Source organism: Leucoraja erinacea, chromosome 2 (assembly GCF_028641065.1).
Source record: "Leucoraja erinacea ecotype New England chromosome 2, Leri_hhj_1, whole genome shotgun sequence".
Taxonomy (NCBI): domain Eukaryota; kingdom Metazoa; phylum Chordata; class Chondrichthyes; order Rajiformes; family Rajidae; genus Leucoraja; species Leucoraja erinaceus.
In genome coordinates this window covers 96,841,799-96,856,140 of record NC_073378.1, presented here as the reverse complement: position 1 = coordinate 96,856,140, position 14,342 = coordinate 96,841,799, and the positions used below count along the sequence as shown (strand labels likewise).

The 14,342-nt window shown below is 40.9% G+C and overlaps 1 long non-coding RNA gene across 3 annotated transcripts; it reads right to left on the bottom strand.

Moving 5' to 3' along the window:
* Nucleotides 1-2,616: 2,616 nt before the first annotated feature.
* Nucleotides 2,617-14,335, bottom strand: LOC129712919 (uncharacterized). 3 transcript variants are annotated; one of them, XR_008726157.1, is made up of 4 exons: nt 13,873-14,012; nt 11,639-11,739; nt 4,170-4,370; nt 2,617-2,991 (listed from the first exon to the last, which is right to left on the bottom strand). It is a non-coding gene; the product is annotated as an uncharacterized LOC129712919 (long non-coding RNA). The 3 variants fall into 3 exon arrangements; XR_008726159.1 differs by lacking the exon at nt 2,617-2,991 and having other exon boundaries at nt 2,999-4,399; XR_008726156.1 differs by lacking the exons at nt 2,617-2,991; nt 4,170-4,370 and adding an exon at nt 6,377-7,904 and having other exon boundaries at nt 13,873-14,335.
* Between the last annotated feature and the right edge of the window lie 7 nt (nt 14,336-14,342).

The window sequence follows — 14,342 nt, the reverse complement described above, 5'->3', positions numbered from 1 at the left end:
TAAACCCACACGTGTAGCCCTAGCAAACCTGCCTGCCAGAACGTCGGTCCCCCTCCAGTTAAGGTGTAACCCTTTTGTACAGGTCACTCCTACCCCAGAATAGATCCCAGTGGTCTATAAATCTAAATTCTTGCTCCCTGCACCAGCCCCTCAGCCACACATTCAGATCCCCTATCTCACTGTCCCTGTCCTCACTAGCATGAAGTACTGGAAGCAATCCAGAGATAATCACCCTAGAAGTCCTGCTTTTCAGTCTTCTTCCTAACTCTGTGAACTCGCGTTGCAGAACCTCCGTCCTCTTCTTCCCGATGTCATTTGTGCCCACATGCACAACTACTGCCGGCTGTTCACCTTCCCTCTCGAGGATATTCTGAATTCACAGAAAGCATGCTATTGAGACGCACCATAGTCTGGTATGGTAACTGCTCTGTTGAAGACTGCTAGGAATTCAGATACACCTGAATCCTTCACACAAAACAATCTCACCACTATTGACAGCATCTACACTTCACGCTTCCTCAGGAAAGCAGCCAATGCAAGAAGGAACACTCACACCCCAGTTTCTCTCTCTTCCCTGCTTTACCATAGGACAGAAGGTACAAAGGTTTAAAACCACATAATATTAGATCCAAGATTTGTTTTTTCCCACTTTCAGACTCCTGAAAGGAGCTGTCACAGTTTACTGTTGAATTCCTAATCTTGAAATCTACATCGTTACGGCCTTTGTCCTATTTATCTGCACATTCTCTGTACCTGCTGTCACATTTTACGGTTGAATTCCTAATCTTGAAATCTACATCATTACGGCCTTTGTTCTATTTATCTGCACATTCTCTGTACCTGTAACACTACATTCTGCATTCTGTTTTGTTTTCTCTTTTGTACATACTTGGTGTACACATGTATTGTATGATTTGCCTGGATTGGAAGCTCATAGAAACATAGAAAATAGGTGCAGGAGTAGGCCATTGATATTCCTTTCCACTTCATCGGATGCCAAGTTGGGAATACATGCGAATAATCATCCTTCAGCCTCAAAGGCTGATCCATCAGACCACCAATTACTCTATTCGAACTGCTGTGAACATAAGATGGAATAAATAGTTTGCACATAAGGGGGTCCACCACCAATGCACTGACTGGCCTAAAGTGCTTAATTTCCAGAATGCCTTTTGCTGTCTGATTTTCACTTGTTCTGTCCTCAATAATTGAGTTACCTGAAGCAAGAATCTATAACATTAGCTATATGTCTACAAATAGTATTATGAAATAAAACATTAGGTAAAGATTTTATACTTCTCCGGCATTCTCTTGCAAATGAGGATATGTTGCATCCACTCATTGTTGTGGGTTTGGAGCTTGCTATTGATGCTAATGTGGGACCACAGGTTCTCCGGCAGATGGGCAGGAGGTTGCTGACTTAGATTATTTTATTTTCACGTGTATTGAGAAAAAGTGAAATGCTTTTGCGTTCTAACCACGTGTTAATTGGTGGGTGAGTGGAATGTGGGAGATGGTGCACTGGTTTAATTGTTTAAATAAGACCTCTGTGTATTACTGATGCTTGACCTCAAGGTTCACAATACCATCCAGAATGTTCCTTCTCCACTTTGAGCAAAAATGGGCCAGGCATTTCCTGGGTTAATGGGAATGTTACATATCTTCAAGAAAACTTATCTTCCAAGAATATTTCTCAGTCCATATGGTAAACTCCCATGACAGAGCTTTGAATAGTGTCTCTGTTTCAGCTCCCAAGATATGGGATTTGGTCTAAATTTTGCAAGGTTTATTCATGAACAATTACTGTTGGATGGTGGTCTGGTCATCAGGGTCATTGTGGGAGAATATCTTGGTTTTGCAGATATTAAGAGTAAGGACTTCCCGCTCGAATACTTATGATATCTTGGAGTTCTAATTCCGAGTGTACAAACACAAGCATTGTTTACATACTGCAGCTCAACAACTGAGATTTAGGTGATATTGTTTCTGCAGTGCAGTCACTGTAGGTGGAATAGTTTCCAATTGCTTCTGAAGATCATCAACTCCACTCTTAGAGGAAGTGTGTTGGGGGTAAAATGCAAAGTTGCAGAATGGTAGCTTAAGAATGGTGTGTGGCTGTGACATTGTTTGTTGACATCACTTTTCACATAAACTAGTTCCGTTGTAACCCTTTGGTTTCATGGCTTGCATGATCTTGCATATTCTATGACAAATATCTTGCATAATGTAAACATGTGTAGGAAGGAACAGCAAATGTTGGTTTAAACCGAAGATAGACACATAAAACTGTGGAGTAACTCAGTGGGTCAGGCCACATCTCTGGAGACAAGGAGTAGGTTATTTTCTCCAGAGATGCTGCCTGACCCATTGAGTTACTCCAGCTTTTGTGTCTATCACAATGTAAACATCCTGGCTTCAAGACCCTGTCACAGAATGATATATCACAGAGTTAACATGCTATACACCTTGATGGTAATAGCTTGATAGAAATACAACTTGAAAATGCCAAGTTTTTGCAGCACATTCTTTACGAACATCAGCTGGTGCTTCCAAACCATGAACATTCAACATTGAAGGGGAAATGGTGAAGACTGAATATATAAGGAATCGAGATTAACAGGGAACAGAGTTTTTATTGTAATTCAACACCAAAACTTGTAGCATACAATAGTAATTGCTCTTTTAGAATTACACTCAGAAGCAAACTAGAGGCAATTGATGGCGGCAGCACCAGACATTCGAGATCGATCCTGACAATGGGTCTTGTCTGTAGGGAGTTTGTACGTTTTCCTGTGACTTGCGTCGGTTCTCTCCTGGATCTCCGGTTTCCTTCGACACTCCAAAGATGTACGGATTTGTGGGTTGATTGGCTTGTATAATTGGTAAATTGTTCGTAATGTGCATAGGATAGTGTAAGTGTGCAGGGATAGCTGATCAGCGTGGATTCGGTGGGCCAAAGAACCTGTTACCACGCCATGTCTCTAAACTAAACTAAAGAAAGACTAGTTAGCAAGACATTAGTGGTCAGGCAAATTATGGAATCTAATAATCTGGAAGTGGTAGTAGGACACTTAAAAATAACATGTAAGAAGGAACTACAGACGCTGGTTTAAACCGGAGAGAGACACAAAAAGCTAGAGTAACTCAGCGGGCCAGGCAGCATCTCTGGAGTGAAGGAATGGGTGACATTTCGGGTCAAGACCCTTCTTCAAACAAAATAATAATAGGATTACGCAGAGGCAACATAGATTTATCAAAAATGAAATCAAATTTGAGAAATCATAGAAAGGTCCAGCACAGAAATGGGGCTTTTAGCACCTTATCCATCCTGACCATGATGTGAATCTATTGGTATTGGTTTATTATTGTCATGTACCAAGATATAGTCGAAAATCTTTATTAGCGATTAAATCCAATCAAATCATACATGAATACAATCAAGCCATCCACAAGTACAACAGGTAGTGCAAAGAAAAAATTACCAAAGTGAAAAATATTGTTTTACATGAAGATACAAGGAACTGCAGATGCTGATTTACCAGAAAAAGACTGGAGTAATTCAGGAAGTCAGGCAGCATCTCTGGAAACCATGGATTGGTAACATTTTATGTTGAGACCCTTCTTCTTACAAATGCTATTTGACCCGCTGAGTTAATCCAGCACTTTGGGTTTTGCTCAAGGTCCCTGAACTTACGGGTACAAACCCAATAGAATACTGACTATAATCTTGGAATAAACTTGATAGATTAGTGCAATGCATACTTTGTGTCATTTTCCTGGTGACAGTCGAAGAGATCAGTTTCAGAATCAGGAGAAACATTATCATGATTATCCCGTTCTGGGCACTTCACTGCCCCATCTCTTCAATAACAATACATCTTCTCCCTATCCCTTCACATATTCATTAAGTCTCCAAGCTATCAAATAATGTGACAATCTGAATCAAATGTTTTGAAGTAGGGCAGGCAGCTTGTCAGTTAGTCATACAGCACGGAAACATGTCCTTCAGCCCAGCCCATCTATGCTGACCGAAATGCCCCATCTAAGGTAGTCCCATTTGCCCACATTAGGTCCATAACCCTCTAAACCTTTCCTATACATGTACCTGTCCAAATGTATTTTAAATGTTGTTATTCTATCTGCCTCTGGCAGCAGCATTGTCCACATACCCACAATTCTTTGTGTGAAAAAGTTGACTCTCATGTTCATATTAAATCTTCATGTTCATGTTGATCCAGTTTTCAAATACCACAGATCTCTTTGTTTGTTCCTGGTATCTTCCACAAGTCTGGCAGCTCAGAAATTAAAAGTGGCTTCTGAGAGTAATTCAAAGGACTTTAATCATTTTAGTGGTTTGGATGTTCTTCTGGCTATATAGTGGGAACATATTGGCACAACACTGCAGACAATCAATGAATGGTGACAGATCACAATAGCTACAGTATCTAGTCTCAACAACAAAAGGGCTACTGGTTACCTTGAAACTGGACCGAGAGAGAATTAGCTTTAACCAAGTTTTCTTTGCAGGCTAATTGTACAATTATTTTTATCTGTAAATATCAAGAGTCAAGCGAGTTTTATTGTCATATATCCCAAAATGTAACAATGAAATTCTTACTTGCACTTGCACTTGTCAACAAAATAGAGAGAGTACAGAGTTGATTTACTAGAATGTTGCCTGGGTTTCAGCAACTAAGTTACAGAGAAAGGTTGAACAAGTTAGGTCTTTATTCTTTGGAGCGCAGAAGGTTAAGGGGGGACTTGATAGAGGTCTGTAAAATGATGAGAGGGATAGACGGAGTTGACATGGATAAGCTTTTCCCACTGAGAGTAGGGAAGATTCAAACAAGGGGACATGACTTGAGAATTAAGGGACTGAAGTTTAGGGGTAACATGAGGGGGAACTTCTTTACTCAGAGAGTGGTGGCTGTGTGGAATGAGCTTCCAGTGAAGGTGGTGGAGGCAGGTTTGTTTTTATCATTTAAAAATAAATTGGATAGTTGTATGGACAGGGAAGGGAATGGAGAGTTATGGTCTGAGCGCAGGTAAATGGGACTAGGGGAGAATACGTGTTCGGCACGGACTAGAAGGGTCTAGATGGCCTGTTTCCGTGCTGTAATTGTTATTTGGTTATATGGTTATAAAGTATTCTGTAAACACCCTAATAAACAAAAAAGTTCATTATATAAAACCCCCCCAATAATAGTGCAAAGACAAAAACAATGTCCCCAAATCTATGCAGTTCACAACTCAGTTGGAGTTATAGTGTTTAATAACCTGATGGTCATTGGGAAGAAGCTGCTCCTGAACTTGAACATTTGTTTTCAGGCCCCTATACTTTCTAACCAATGACAGGAGTGAAATGAAAGAGTGACCAGGATGATGTGGGTATCTGATGATGCTGGCTGACATTTTAAGGCAACAACTCCTGTAGATCCCATTGATGGTGTGGAGGTAAGTACCCCTGATGGACTGGTTAGTAATCAAACCACAGTCCAAAGACTTGAATAGATATTCTAATCAATGCAGAATTTTGAACTGCTGTATGTACTATCATTTGGATGAAACATGAAAACAAGTTCTGGCCCACATGAAATATAAAAAGTAAGGACATTTCCAAACAGACACAAGAGATTGCAAATATTGGAATCTGAATAAAAAAAAACAATCTGCAAAGTGATAATTGCCTCTGAAGCAGGGTGTCGACCCAAAATTATTTGTTGATTGTCCCTGTGCCTGCACAGAAGCTGTTTGAACTGCTGAATTCCTCTAGAAGTTAGTTTTCAGTGCAACTTTACAAGGCATGGTGAGACTATGCCTGGCGTACTGAGTAGCGTTTTGAACAACATATTTGAACAATGATATGTGTCTTTTTTCAACACTGGAGAGATTTTGAGGACCAAGATTATTATTCAGTTTTTTACGCCAATACACTGTTCTTAACAAAAATCTGCCCATTATATGAAACCTTATAAATAACAGATAAAAATTAGATAACTTCAAGACCGAAAATCAAAAACTTTTCTCATGACAACATTTTACCACCAATTTGGACACCAAAAATGTGACATTAAAAACGCTGCCAAGCACGCTTCAATCACGAATATTTAATTCATGAATAAACATCATATGGCCCCTCATACATATACGCTTTGATAATGATATAGGGAAATATCTTCAATATCAGGAGAAAAATACAGTAACATAAAGATAATACAGTACAGCAAAGATCCTGTAACAGTCGTTGTGCTTGGTGTCCATTGTCACAATGATCGTTATCGGGGTCGGCACCTCCTTAAGTTAAATCACGGAGGCTCCAAACCTCTAATGCTTTTCAAAAACCCAACGAGGTATCCTATGGTAGTAGTGATTTATGGGCGAGTTAATTATTTTTTCTTATTTTCAAACTTAATGTATCAAAAACATCGCGGTGTCAAAAACACAAAACCGTTTACGATATATTTTCTGACTTTTTTAAATCAATAAATAAAAATTTGACATGAATTGGTCATCAAAACAAAGAAATGGGGCCAATCTTTAATTTGGCAACTGACTGTCTCTTGTTTACCTTTCGTACGGACCAAGTCGCTAACTTTATTCCTTCGCGTCAACTTCGGGAAGCTCCGCAATGACCGTTACGGAGACATTTTACTTAAAAAATCAGCCCAAATCAAACGTTCTGACAAATCATCGGCCATCGCTAGCTCAAATCCATAAGGTAATGTACCGTTTAGATCACATTGGTGAAAATACTTGGTTCTCGCTAATAATGTAACGTTCGTTTTCTGGGATACCAAACCTTTTAGTGTCCACTGCAACGTACGTTTGTGTGTATGATGTGTAACGCGCGTTGCGGAGTCCACTCAGATGGATGCAGTGTTTTACTACATGATCAGGTGAATGAAATGGAAACGGTGTTTGCAATTTTATTGTTCCATGGTATTCATAAACATAGAAAGGAATAAGAAATACGTGCACTTACTTTGCCAACCAGGTCACTGGTGGACACCAGCGACGACCATTACACAAAATGTATTTGTGTATTCTGATGCCATTTTCAGAAACTTGACATCAATATGCTATCTTTTCTTATATTTTTTGTTGATACTATGTTAGTCATGAACCCAATAAAGTGCCTATCAACTTTTTTGAAGGAAATTGAAATTTGACCCCATTTGTCACATTCTTGTTTGCATCATTGTAAAAAGCCACATATACTTGCATTGGAGACATTGCAGCGAAGATTTGTTACAATGATTCCTGGGATGAAGGAATTGATGTAGATTGAGCCACTTGGACCAACACTCACTGCCATTTAGAAGGATCTTATTTAATCACATTTTGACATATTTAGATAATGGGGGGATGTTTCATCCAATGTGATTATTGGAACCAATGTGTAAAATCATGAGAGAAATAGATCGGGTTGATGCACAGAGTCTCTTGCCCAGAGTAGGTGAACCGAGGTCCAGAGGACATACAGTGCCCTCCATAATGTTCGGGGCAGAGACACATCATTTATTTATTTGTCTCTGTACTACACAAATTGAGATTTATAATAGAAAAACAATCACATGTGGTTCAAATGCACATTGTCAGATTTTAATAAAGGCCATTTTTATACATTTTGGTTTCTGTGGTTGCTCTTTTAAGTAATTCTTGGCAAACTGTAACTCGGCCATCCTATTTTTGCAGCTAACCAGTGGTTTGCATCTTGCAGTGTAGCCTCTCTATTTCTGTTCATGAAGTTTTCTGCGGACAGTTTTATTTTTGTTTCTCAGTCTCATAATGGCTTATTGACTTTCATTGGCACAAATTTGGTCCTCATGTTGATAAACAGCAATAGTTTCCAAAGGTGATGGAAAGACTGGAGGAAAGACTAGGTGTCGAGTGCTCCCGTATACCTGCATTAAGGAGGCAATTAAACACACCCGAGCAATTACAAAAGCCTATGAAGTCATGTGTCCCAAACATTATGGTACCCTGAAATGGGGGGGTTATGTATAAACACAGCTGTAGGTTTGGCAGGATATGGACCAAACACAGGTTCACCAGACTGATTCCTGGGATGTCAGGACTGTCTTATGAAGAAAGACTGGATAGACTTGGTTTATACTCTCTAGAATTTAGGAGATTGAGAGGGGATCTTATAGAAACTTACAAAATTCTTAAGGGGTTGGACAGGCTAGATGCAGGAAGATTGTTCCCGATGTTGGGGAAGTCCAGGACAAGGGGTCACAGCTTAAGGATAAGGGGGAAATCCTTTAAAACCGAGATGAGGAGAACTTTTTTCACACAGAGAGTGGTGAATCTCTGGAACTCTCTGCCACAGAGGGTAGTTGAGGCCAGTTCATTGGCTATATTTAAGAGGGAGTTAGATGTGGCCCTTGTGGCCAAGGGGATCAGAGGGTATGGAGAGAAGGCAGGTACGGGATACTGAGTTGGATGAACAGCCATGATCATATTAAATGGCGGTGCAGGCTCGAAGGGCCGAATGGCCTACTCCTGCACCTAATTTCTATGTTTTCTATGTTTCTATGAATACCTTCTCTCAAAGTTAGTATTCTTAGTTATTCTCTATTTCTTAGAACTGTGGAGGTAGAGCCATTGAAAACGGAGGAGGTCCAGTGGTGGTGACTGAATTGGCCAAGATTTTACAGAATGGCCCTGAAGGCTCGAGGAATCAACTGGTCTATTTTAGCTCCTGTTTCTAATGTTACCACAGAAGACAGTGAAGGCTAATTAACTGGAGGTATTCAAGAGAGCATTAGATATAGCTCTTATGGCTAACAGAATCAAGGGATATGGGGAGAAAGCAGGAACAGGGTACTGATTCTGGGGAAGTCCAGAACAAGGGGTCACAGTTTAAGGATAAGGGGGAAATCTTTTAGGACCGAGATGAGGAAAACATTTTTCACACAGAGAGTGGTGAATCTCTGGAATTCTCTGCCACAGAAGGTAGTTGAGGCCAGTTCATTGGCTATATTTAAGAGGGAGTTAGATGTGGCCCTTGTGGCTAAAGGGATCAGGGGGTATGGAGAGAAGGCAGGTACCGGATACTGAGTTGGATGATCAGCCATGATCATATTGAATGGTGCCGAATGGCCTACTCCTGCACCTATGTTTCTATGTTTCTATCAGCCATGATCATACTGCATGGAGGTGCTGGCTCGAAGAGCTGAATGGCCTATTCCTGCACCTATTTTCTATGTTTCTATTGAAGGTAGACACAAAATGCTGGAGCAACTCAGCGGGACAGGCAGCATCTCAGGAGAGAAGTAATAGGTGACGTTTTGGGTCGAGACCCTTCTTCAGACTGATGTCAGGGGAGTGGGCAGGACAGAGATAGAATGTAGTCAGAGACAGTAAGACTGGTGGGAGAACTGTGAAGGGGGAGGGAATGGAGAGAGGGAACACAAGGGCTATTTGAAGTTAGAGAAGTCAATGTTCATACCACTGGGGTGTAAGCTACCTAAGCAAAATATGAGGCGCTGTTCCTCCAATTTGTGCTGGGCCTCACTCTGAAAATGGAGAATGCCCAGGACAGAAAGGTCAGATTTGGATTGGGAGGGGGAGTTAGTGCTGAGCAACCGGGAGATCAGCTAGGTTAAGGTGAACTGAGCGGAGGTGTTCAGCAAATCGATCGCTGAGCCTGCGCTTGGTCTCGCCGATGACCAGGAGTTGACACCTGGAACAGCGGATACTGTAGGTGAGATTGGAGGAGGTGCAAGGGAACCTCTGCCTCACGTGGACTGTTGGGGGTCCTTGGATGGAGTTGAGGGGGTAGGTGAAAGGACAGGGGTTGCATCTCCTGCAGTTGCAGGGGAAAGTACCTGGGGACGGGGTGGTTTGGGTGGAAATTGATGAATTGACCAGGGTACGGTCTCTGCAGAAAGCAGAAAGAGGTGGAGATGGGAAGATGTGGCCAGAGGTAGGATCCCGTTGTAGGTGGCGAAAATGTTAGAAGGATTATATGCTTGGTTTGCAACGGCTGATGGGGTGGAAGGTGACGACAAGGGGGACTCTGTCCTTGTTACAAATGGTAGCGATGTTACAAAACCTACCATCAGCAGCACTGCATATCTGCCACTGGCTGTTTTGATTAGATGAATTTAATTGATTTGATGAAACTGATGAATATGAATTTTTTGTTGGGTATTTACTATTTGTTTTAGCATTTAACTTTATCATTTCTACCTTTTTTCTAGAACTGCAAATAATAACTTGTTTCTCTTATTGCTGTTCAGTGTTTTTTTTTTCCTTTACATTTTAAACAGATGTCTCCGAAGAAGAATTGCAAAATTGTCAATCCAAATGCCCAGCAAAAGAGACTGATTTAGGCAGCATTCGCAGAGATTATCCGAATTTGATGATCTACAAGACATTCTTAATGGGAAAGTAGTGGGCAGAAAGGCATATCATGCGTGGTTTGAAGAGCAAAAACTTGTAGTTTACAATGCCAAAATTGAAAAGTTGAGGAAAAACAAGTTGTACAGAGTTGCTTATTGGTTATAATCTGAGGAGTATGATGATGCTACTGATTATGATATGCCAATGTACCAGCTAGCAACTGATCTTCTCCATAAAGACTTGGATTATTGCTAGAAATTGTAATGTATTTACCTATCTGTTACGGACTTACAGCATATAATACAATAATATTAAAGTTCTGATCTTGAGAATATCACATTTTTTAATTTGTTTTAATTTATTTTTATATTTATTTTATTAGAAGCAATTGTACAAAGAGACAGTAATCGACATAACAGTTATACCATTTTCGTACTGCTTCAATTTTAACATTTTATAAACTAATAACTAAATCGGAAAAAAAGAAAAAGGAAAAAAGGGAAAGAAAGAAGAAAAGAAAAAGAAAAGAATATCGAGAAAGACACGAAAAAGAAAAAAGAAAAACCCCAGAACTAACGAAGAAGTAAAAGAAGCGGAGATATATCCCACTACCCTTCCATACGCCTGCCCTCCCGACTATAGCATCGGTTTTGAGTTTGTGTTCAACCATTCAATAAAAGGAGACCATATTTTGGAAAATTGATCTGGTTTGTCAGTCAAGACAAGCCTTATTTTTTCTAGATGTAGTGTCTGAGTCATTTCTGTGATCCACATCTTTTTCCAGAATTTATCTTTTTCCAGAATTTAAGTATAAGTTTTTTCGCAGTTATTAAATCATAGTCAAGGAAGAGTCTTTGAGATATCATTAGATTAGGCCAGCCCTCTGACATTCCTAATATTATTAGTTTTGAATCCGGCTCCAATTGAATTTTAAGTGTTTTAGAAATGATATTGAATATTTCCGTCCAGAAGTTTTGTTTTTTTATACACGATACAAAATAATAAGTTAGGGTGGCTTCTTGGAAGTGCCATTTATCACAGAGAGGAGAGACAGTTGGGAAGATCTTGTTCCATTTGGTCTTTGAGTAGTATAACCTATGCAATACTTTATATTGGATCAGGGTATGCCTGGCATTTAAAGAACAGTAGTGTATGTATTATAGGCTTTACTCCCATATATCTTTCGAAATGGGTAAACCCAGCTCGTCCTCCCATGCTCGCCTATACATCTCAGAGGGTGGGGTGTCAATATTTAGCAGAACGTTATAAATGTAAGATATCACCTTACTTGTATCGGCATGTCTATTCAAACAATCGTCTAATATATCTGGACCCATAAGAGGACAGTCTTGTGTATATGTTTTCACGTAATCTCGGATTTGAAGGTATCTAAAAAAAATTATTAGCATTCGTCATATTTCTCCTGTAGTTCTTGAAAAGAAGAGAGTCCCCTTCTTATAGAGGTCTCCCACAGTATTGATTCCCAGGTTCTTCCATTGAACAAACACCATATCTAAAGTAGACGGTTTAAACAAGGGATTATTTGTAATAGGAAGAAGGAGAGACATATTTCTCAATTTAAGACTGAATTTCAACTGTTTCCAGATACGGATAGTACTATGTATTTGCACAGTAGAGAGCATGCTGACCGGTTGCATCGTGGCTTGGTACGGCAACTTGAGCATCCTGGAGAGGAAAAGACTACAAAAAGTAGTAAACACTGCCCAGTCCATCGGCTCTGACCTTCCTTCCATCGAGGGGATTTATCGCAGTCGCTGCCTCAAAAAGGCTGGCAGTATCATCAAAGACCCACACCATCCTGGCCACACACTCATCTACCTGCGTCCTTCAGGTGGAAGGTACAGGAGCCTGAAGACTGCAACAACCAGGTTCAGGAATAGCTACTTCCCCACAGCCATCAGGCTATTAAACCTGGCGTGGACAAAACTCTGATTATTAATAACCAATTATCTGTTATTTACACTTTAAACATTTTATTTATTCATGTGTGTATACATTTATATTATAGTATATGGACACATTGATCTGTTTTGTAGTAAATGCCTACTATGTTCTATTATCTAAATGGTGGCCGATTAGGAAAAGGGGAGATGCAGCGAGACCAGGGTGTCATGGTACACCAGTCATTGAAGGTAGGCATGCGGGTGCAGCAGGCAGTAAAGAAAGCGAATGGTATGTTAGCTTTCATAGCAAAAGGATTTGAGTATAGGAGCAGGGAGGTTCTACTGCAGTTGTACAGGGTCTTGGTGAGACCACACCTGGAGTATTGCGTACAGTTTTGGTCTCCAAATCTGAGGAAGGACATTATTGCCATAGAGGGAGTGCAGAGAAGATGTACCAGACTGATTTCTGGGATGTTAGGACTGTCTTATGACGAAAGACTGGATAGACTTGGTTTATACTCTCTAGAATTTAGGAGATTGAGAGGGGCTCTTATAGAAACTTACAAAATTCTTAAGGGGTTGGACAAGCTAGATGCAGGAAGATTGTTCCCGATGTTGGGGAAGTCCAGGACAAGGGGTCACAACTTAAGGATAAGGGGGAAATCCTTTAAAACCGAGATGAGAATAACTTTTTTCACACAGAGAGTGGTGAATCTCTGGAACTCTCTGCCAGAGGGTAGTTGAGGCCAGTTCATTGGCTATATTTAAGAGGGAGTTAGATGTGGCCCTTGTGGCTAAGGGGATCAGAGGGTATGGAGAGAAGGCAGGTACGGGATACTGAGTTGGATGATCAGCCATGATCATATTGAATTGCGGTGAAGGCTCAAAGGGCCGAATGGCCTACTCCTGCACCTAATTTCTATGTTTCTATGTTTCTATGTGCTGAAGCAAAGCAAGATTTTCATTGTCCTATCAGGGACACATGACAATAAACTCACTTGAACTTGAACATGTATTATCGGATTTTGCTCATACGATGACTTATTCAAATGTATTGGAGATAGGAGGATCGAGCCTATACAAAAAGGCAAACAATCTTCCCTCTCCATTTTTAACCAATTTATATGTTGACATGTATCGTCCAACCAGAAAGTTATATTTTTAATATTAGTTGCCCAGTAGTAAAAAAGAAAATTAGGTCGGTCAATAGTCTGTCTCCTGTGATGGAGACGTGAGATCTAGTTTTCCATCTCCTGTGATGGAGACGGTGAGATTCTATGTTGGAGGCACCCAGGAAGTAATATGTCCCTTTGACAAGAGACATATTACTATAGTGGCAGATCATACTGATTAATGAAAGTTAAGCAAACATTCATAGAAAGATGTAAACGGGATTTGGGTAGCAACAGCGCATATATGGAAAAGGATTGAGGTGATGAGGGGACAAATAAGCTTTATCAAGTCATCTTTGATTATAAGTTTGCATTTATTCCTAATGTATTACAGCAGTGGTTACATTTAGCAATACTTCTTATTTACAGTTTCTGAATGCATCGTAAATGCTGCGCATTTTTTTTTGTTTCGCAATCAACATTTCACATTGGTTTACAAATCTGACCTTGTCAACAGGCTCCTGGGCGGGTTCTCGGTGATCAGAGGAGCAAAGAGCATATCAGCCGAGAGCGCCGCCAGACCATAGCGTCTTTAGAGGGACGGTCTCAGTGTGAATCGGCTTAGACTATAGGCCGGGTGGTGGGGAATGGAGGACGAGTGAAGGGTAGCTGGGTGAGAGAGTTACTGGAAGCCTGCGGTGGACTGAGAGACGGCTCCGTTGCGGGCCGGTCGTGCACTGAGCCTCGCCCGGTTCAGGTGAAGCCGCTCTCGCCTACAGTCGGCCGTCAGACAGCAACAGCAGCAGCAGCAGCAGCGGGCGGGGGCTCCTGCAGCGGCTCCCGGCTTCAGCGGGACGGGACGTGAAGGCGAAACAACCTTTCATGAGACTTCGTTTTGGGGACAGAAAAAGGGAGCAGCGGTGCAAACGCTCGCAGTCGCCCGCAGCCGTCGGGAGCCCTCCTCCTCCTCCTCCCC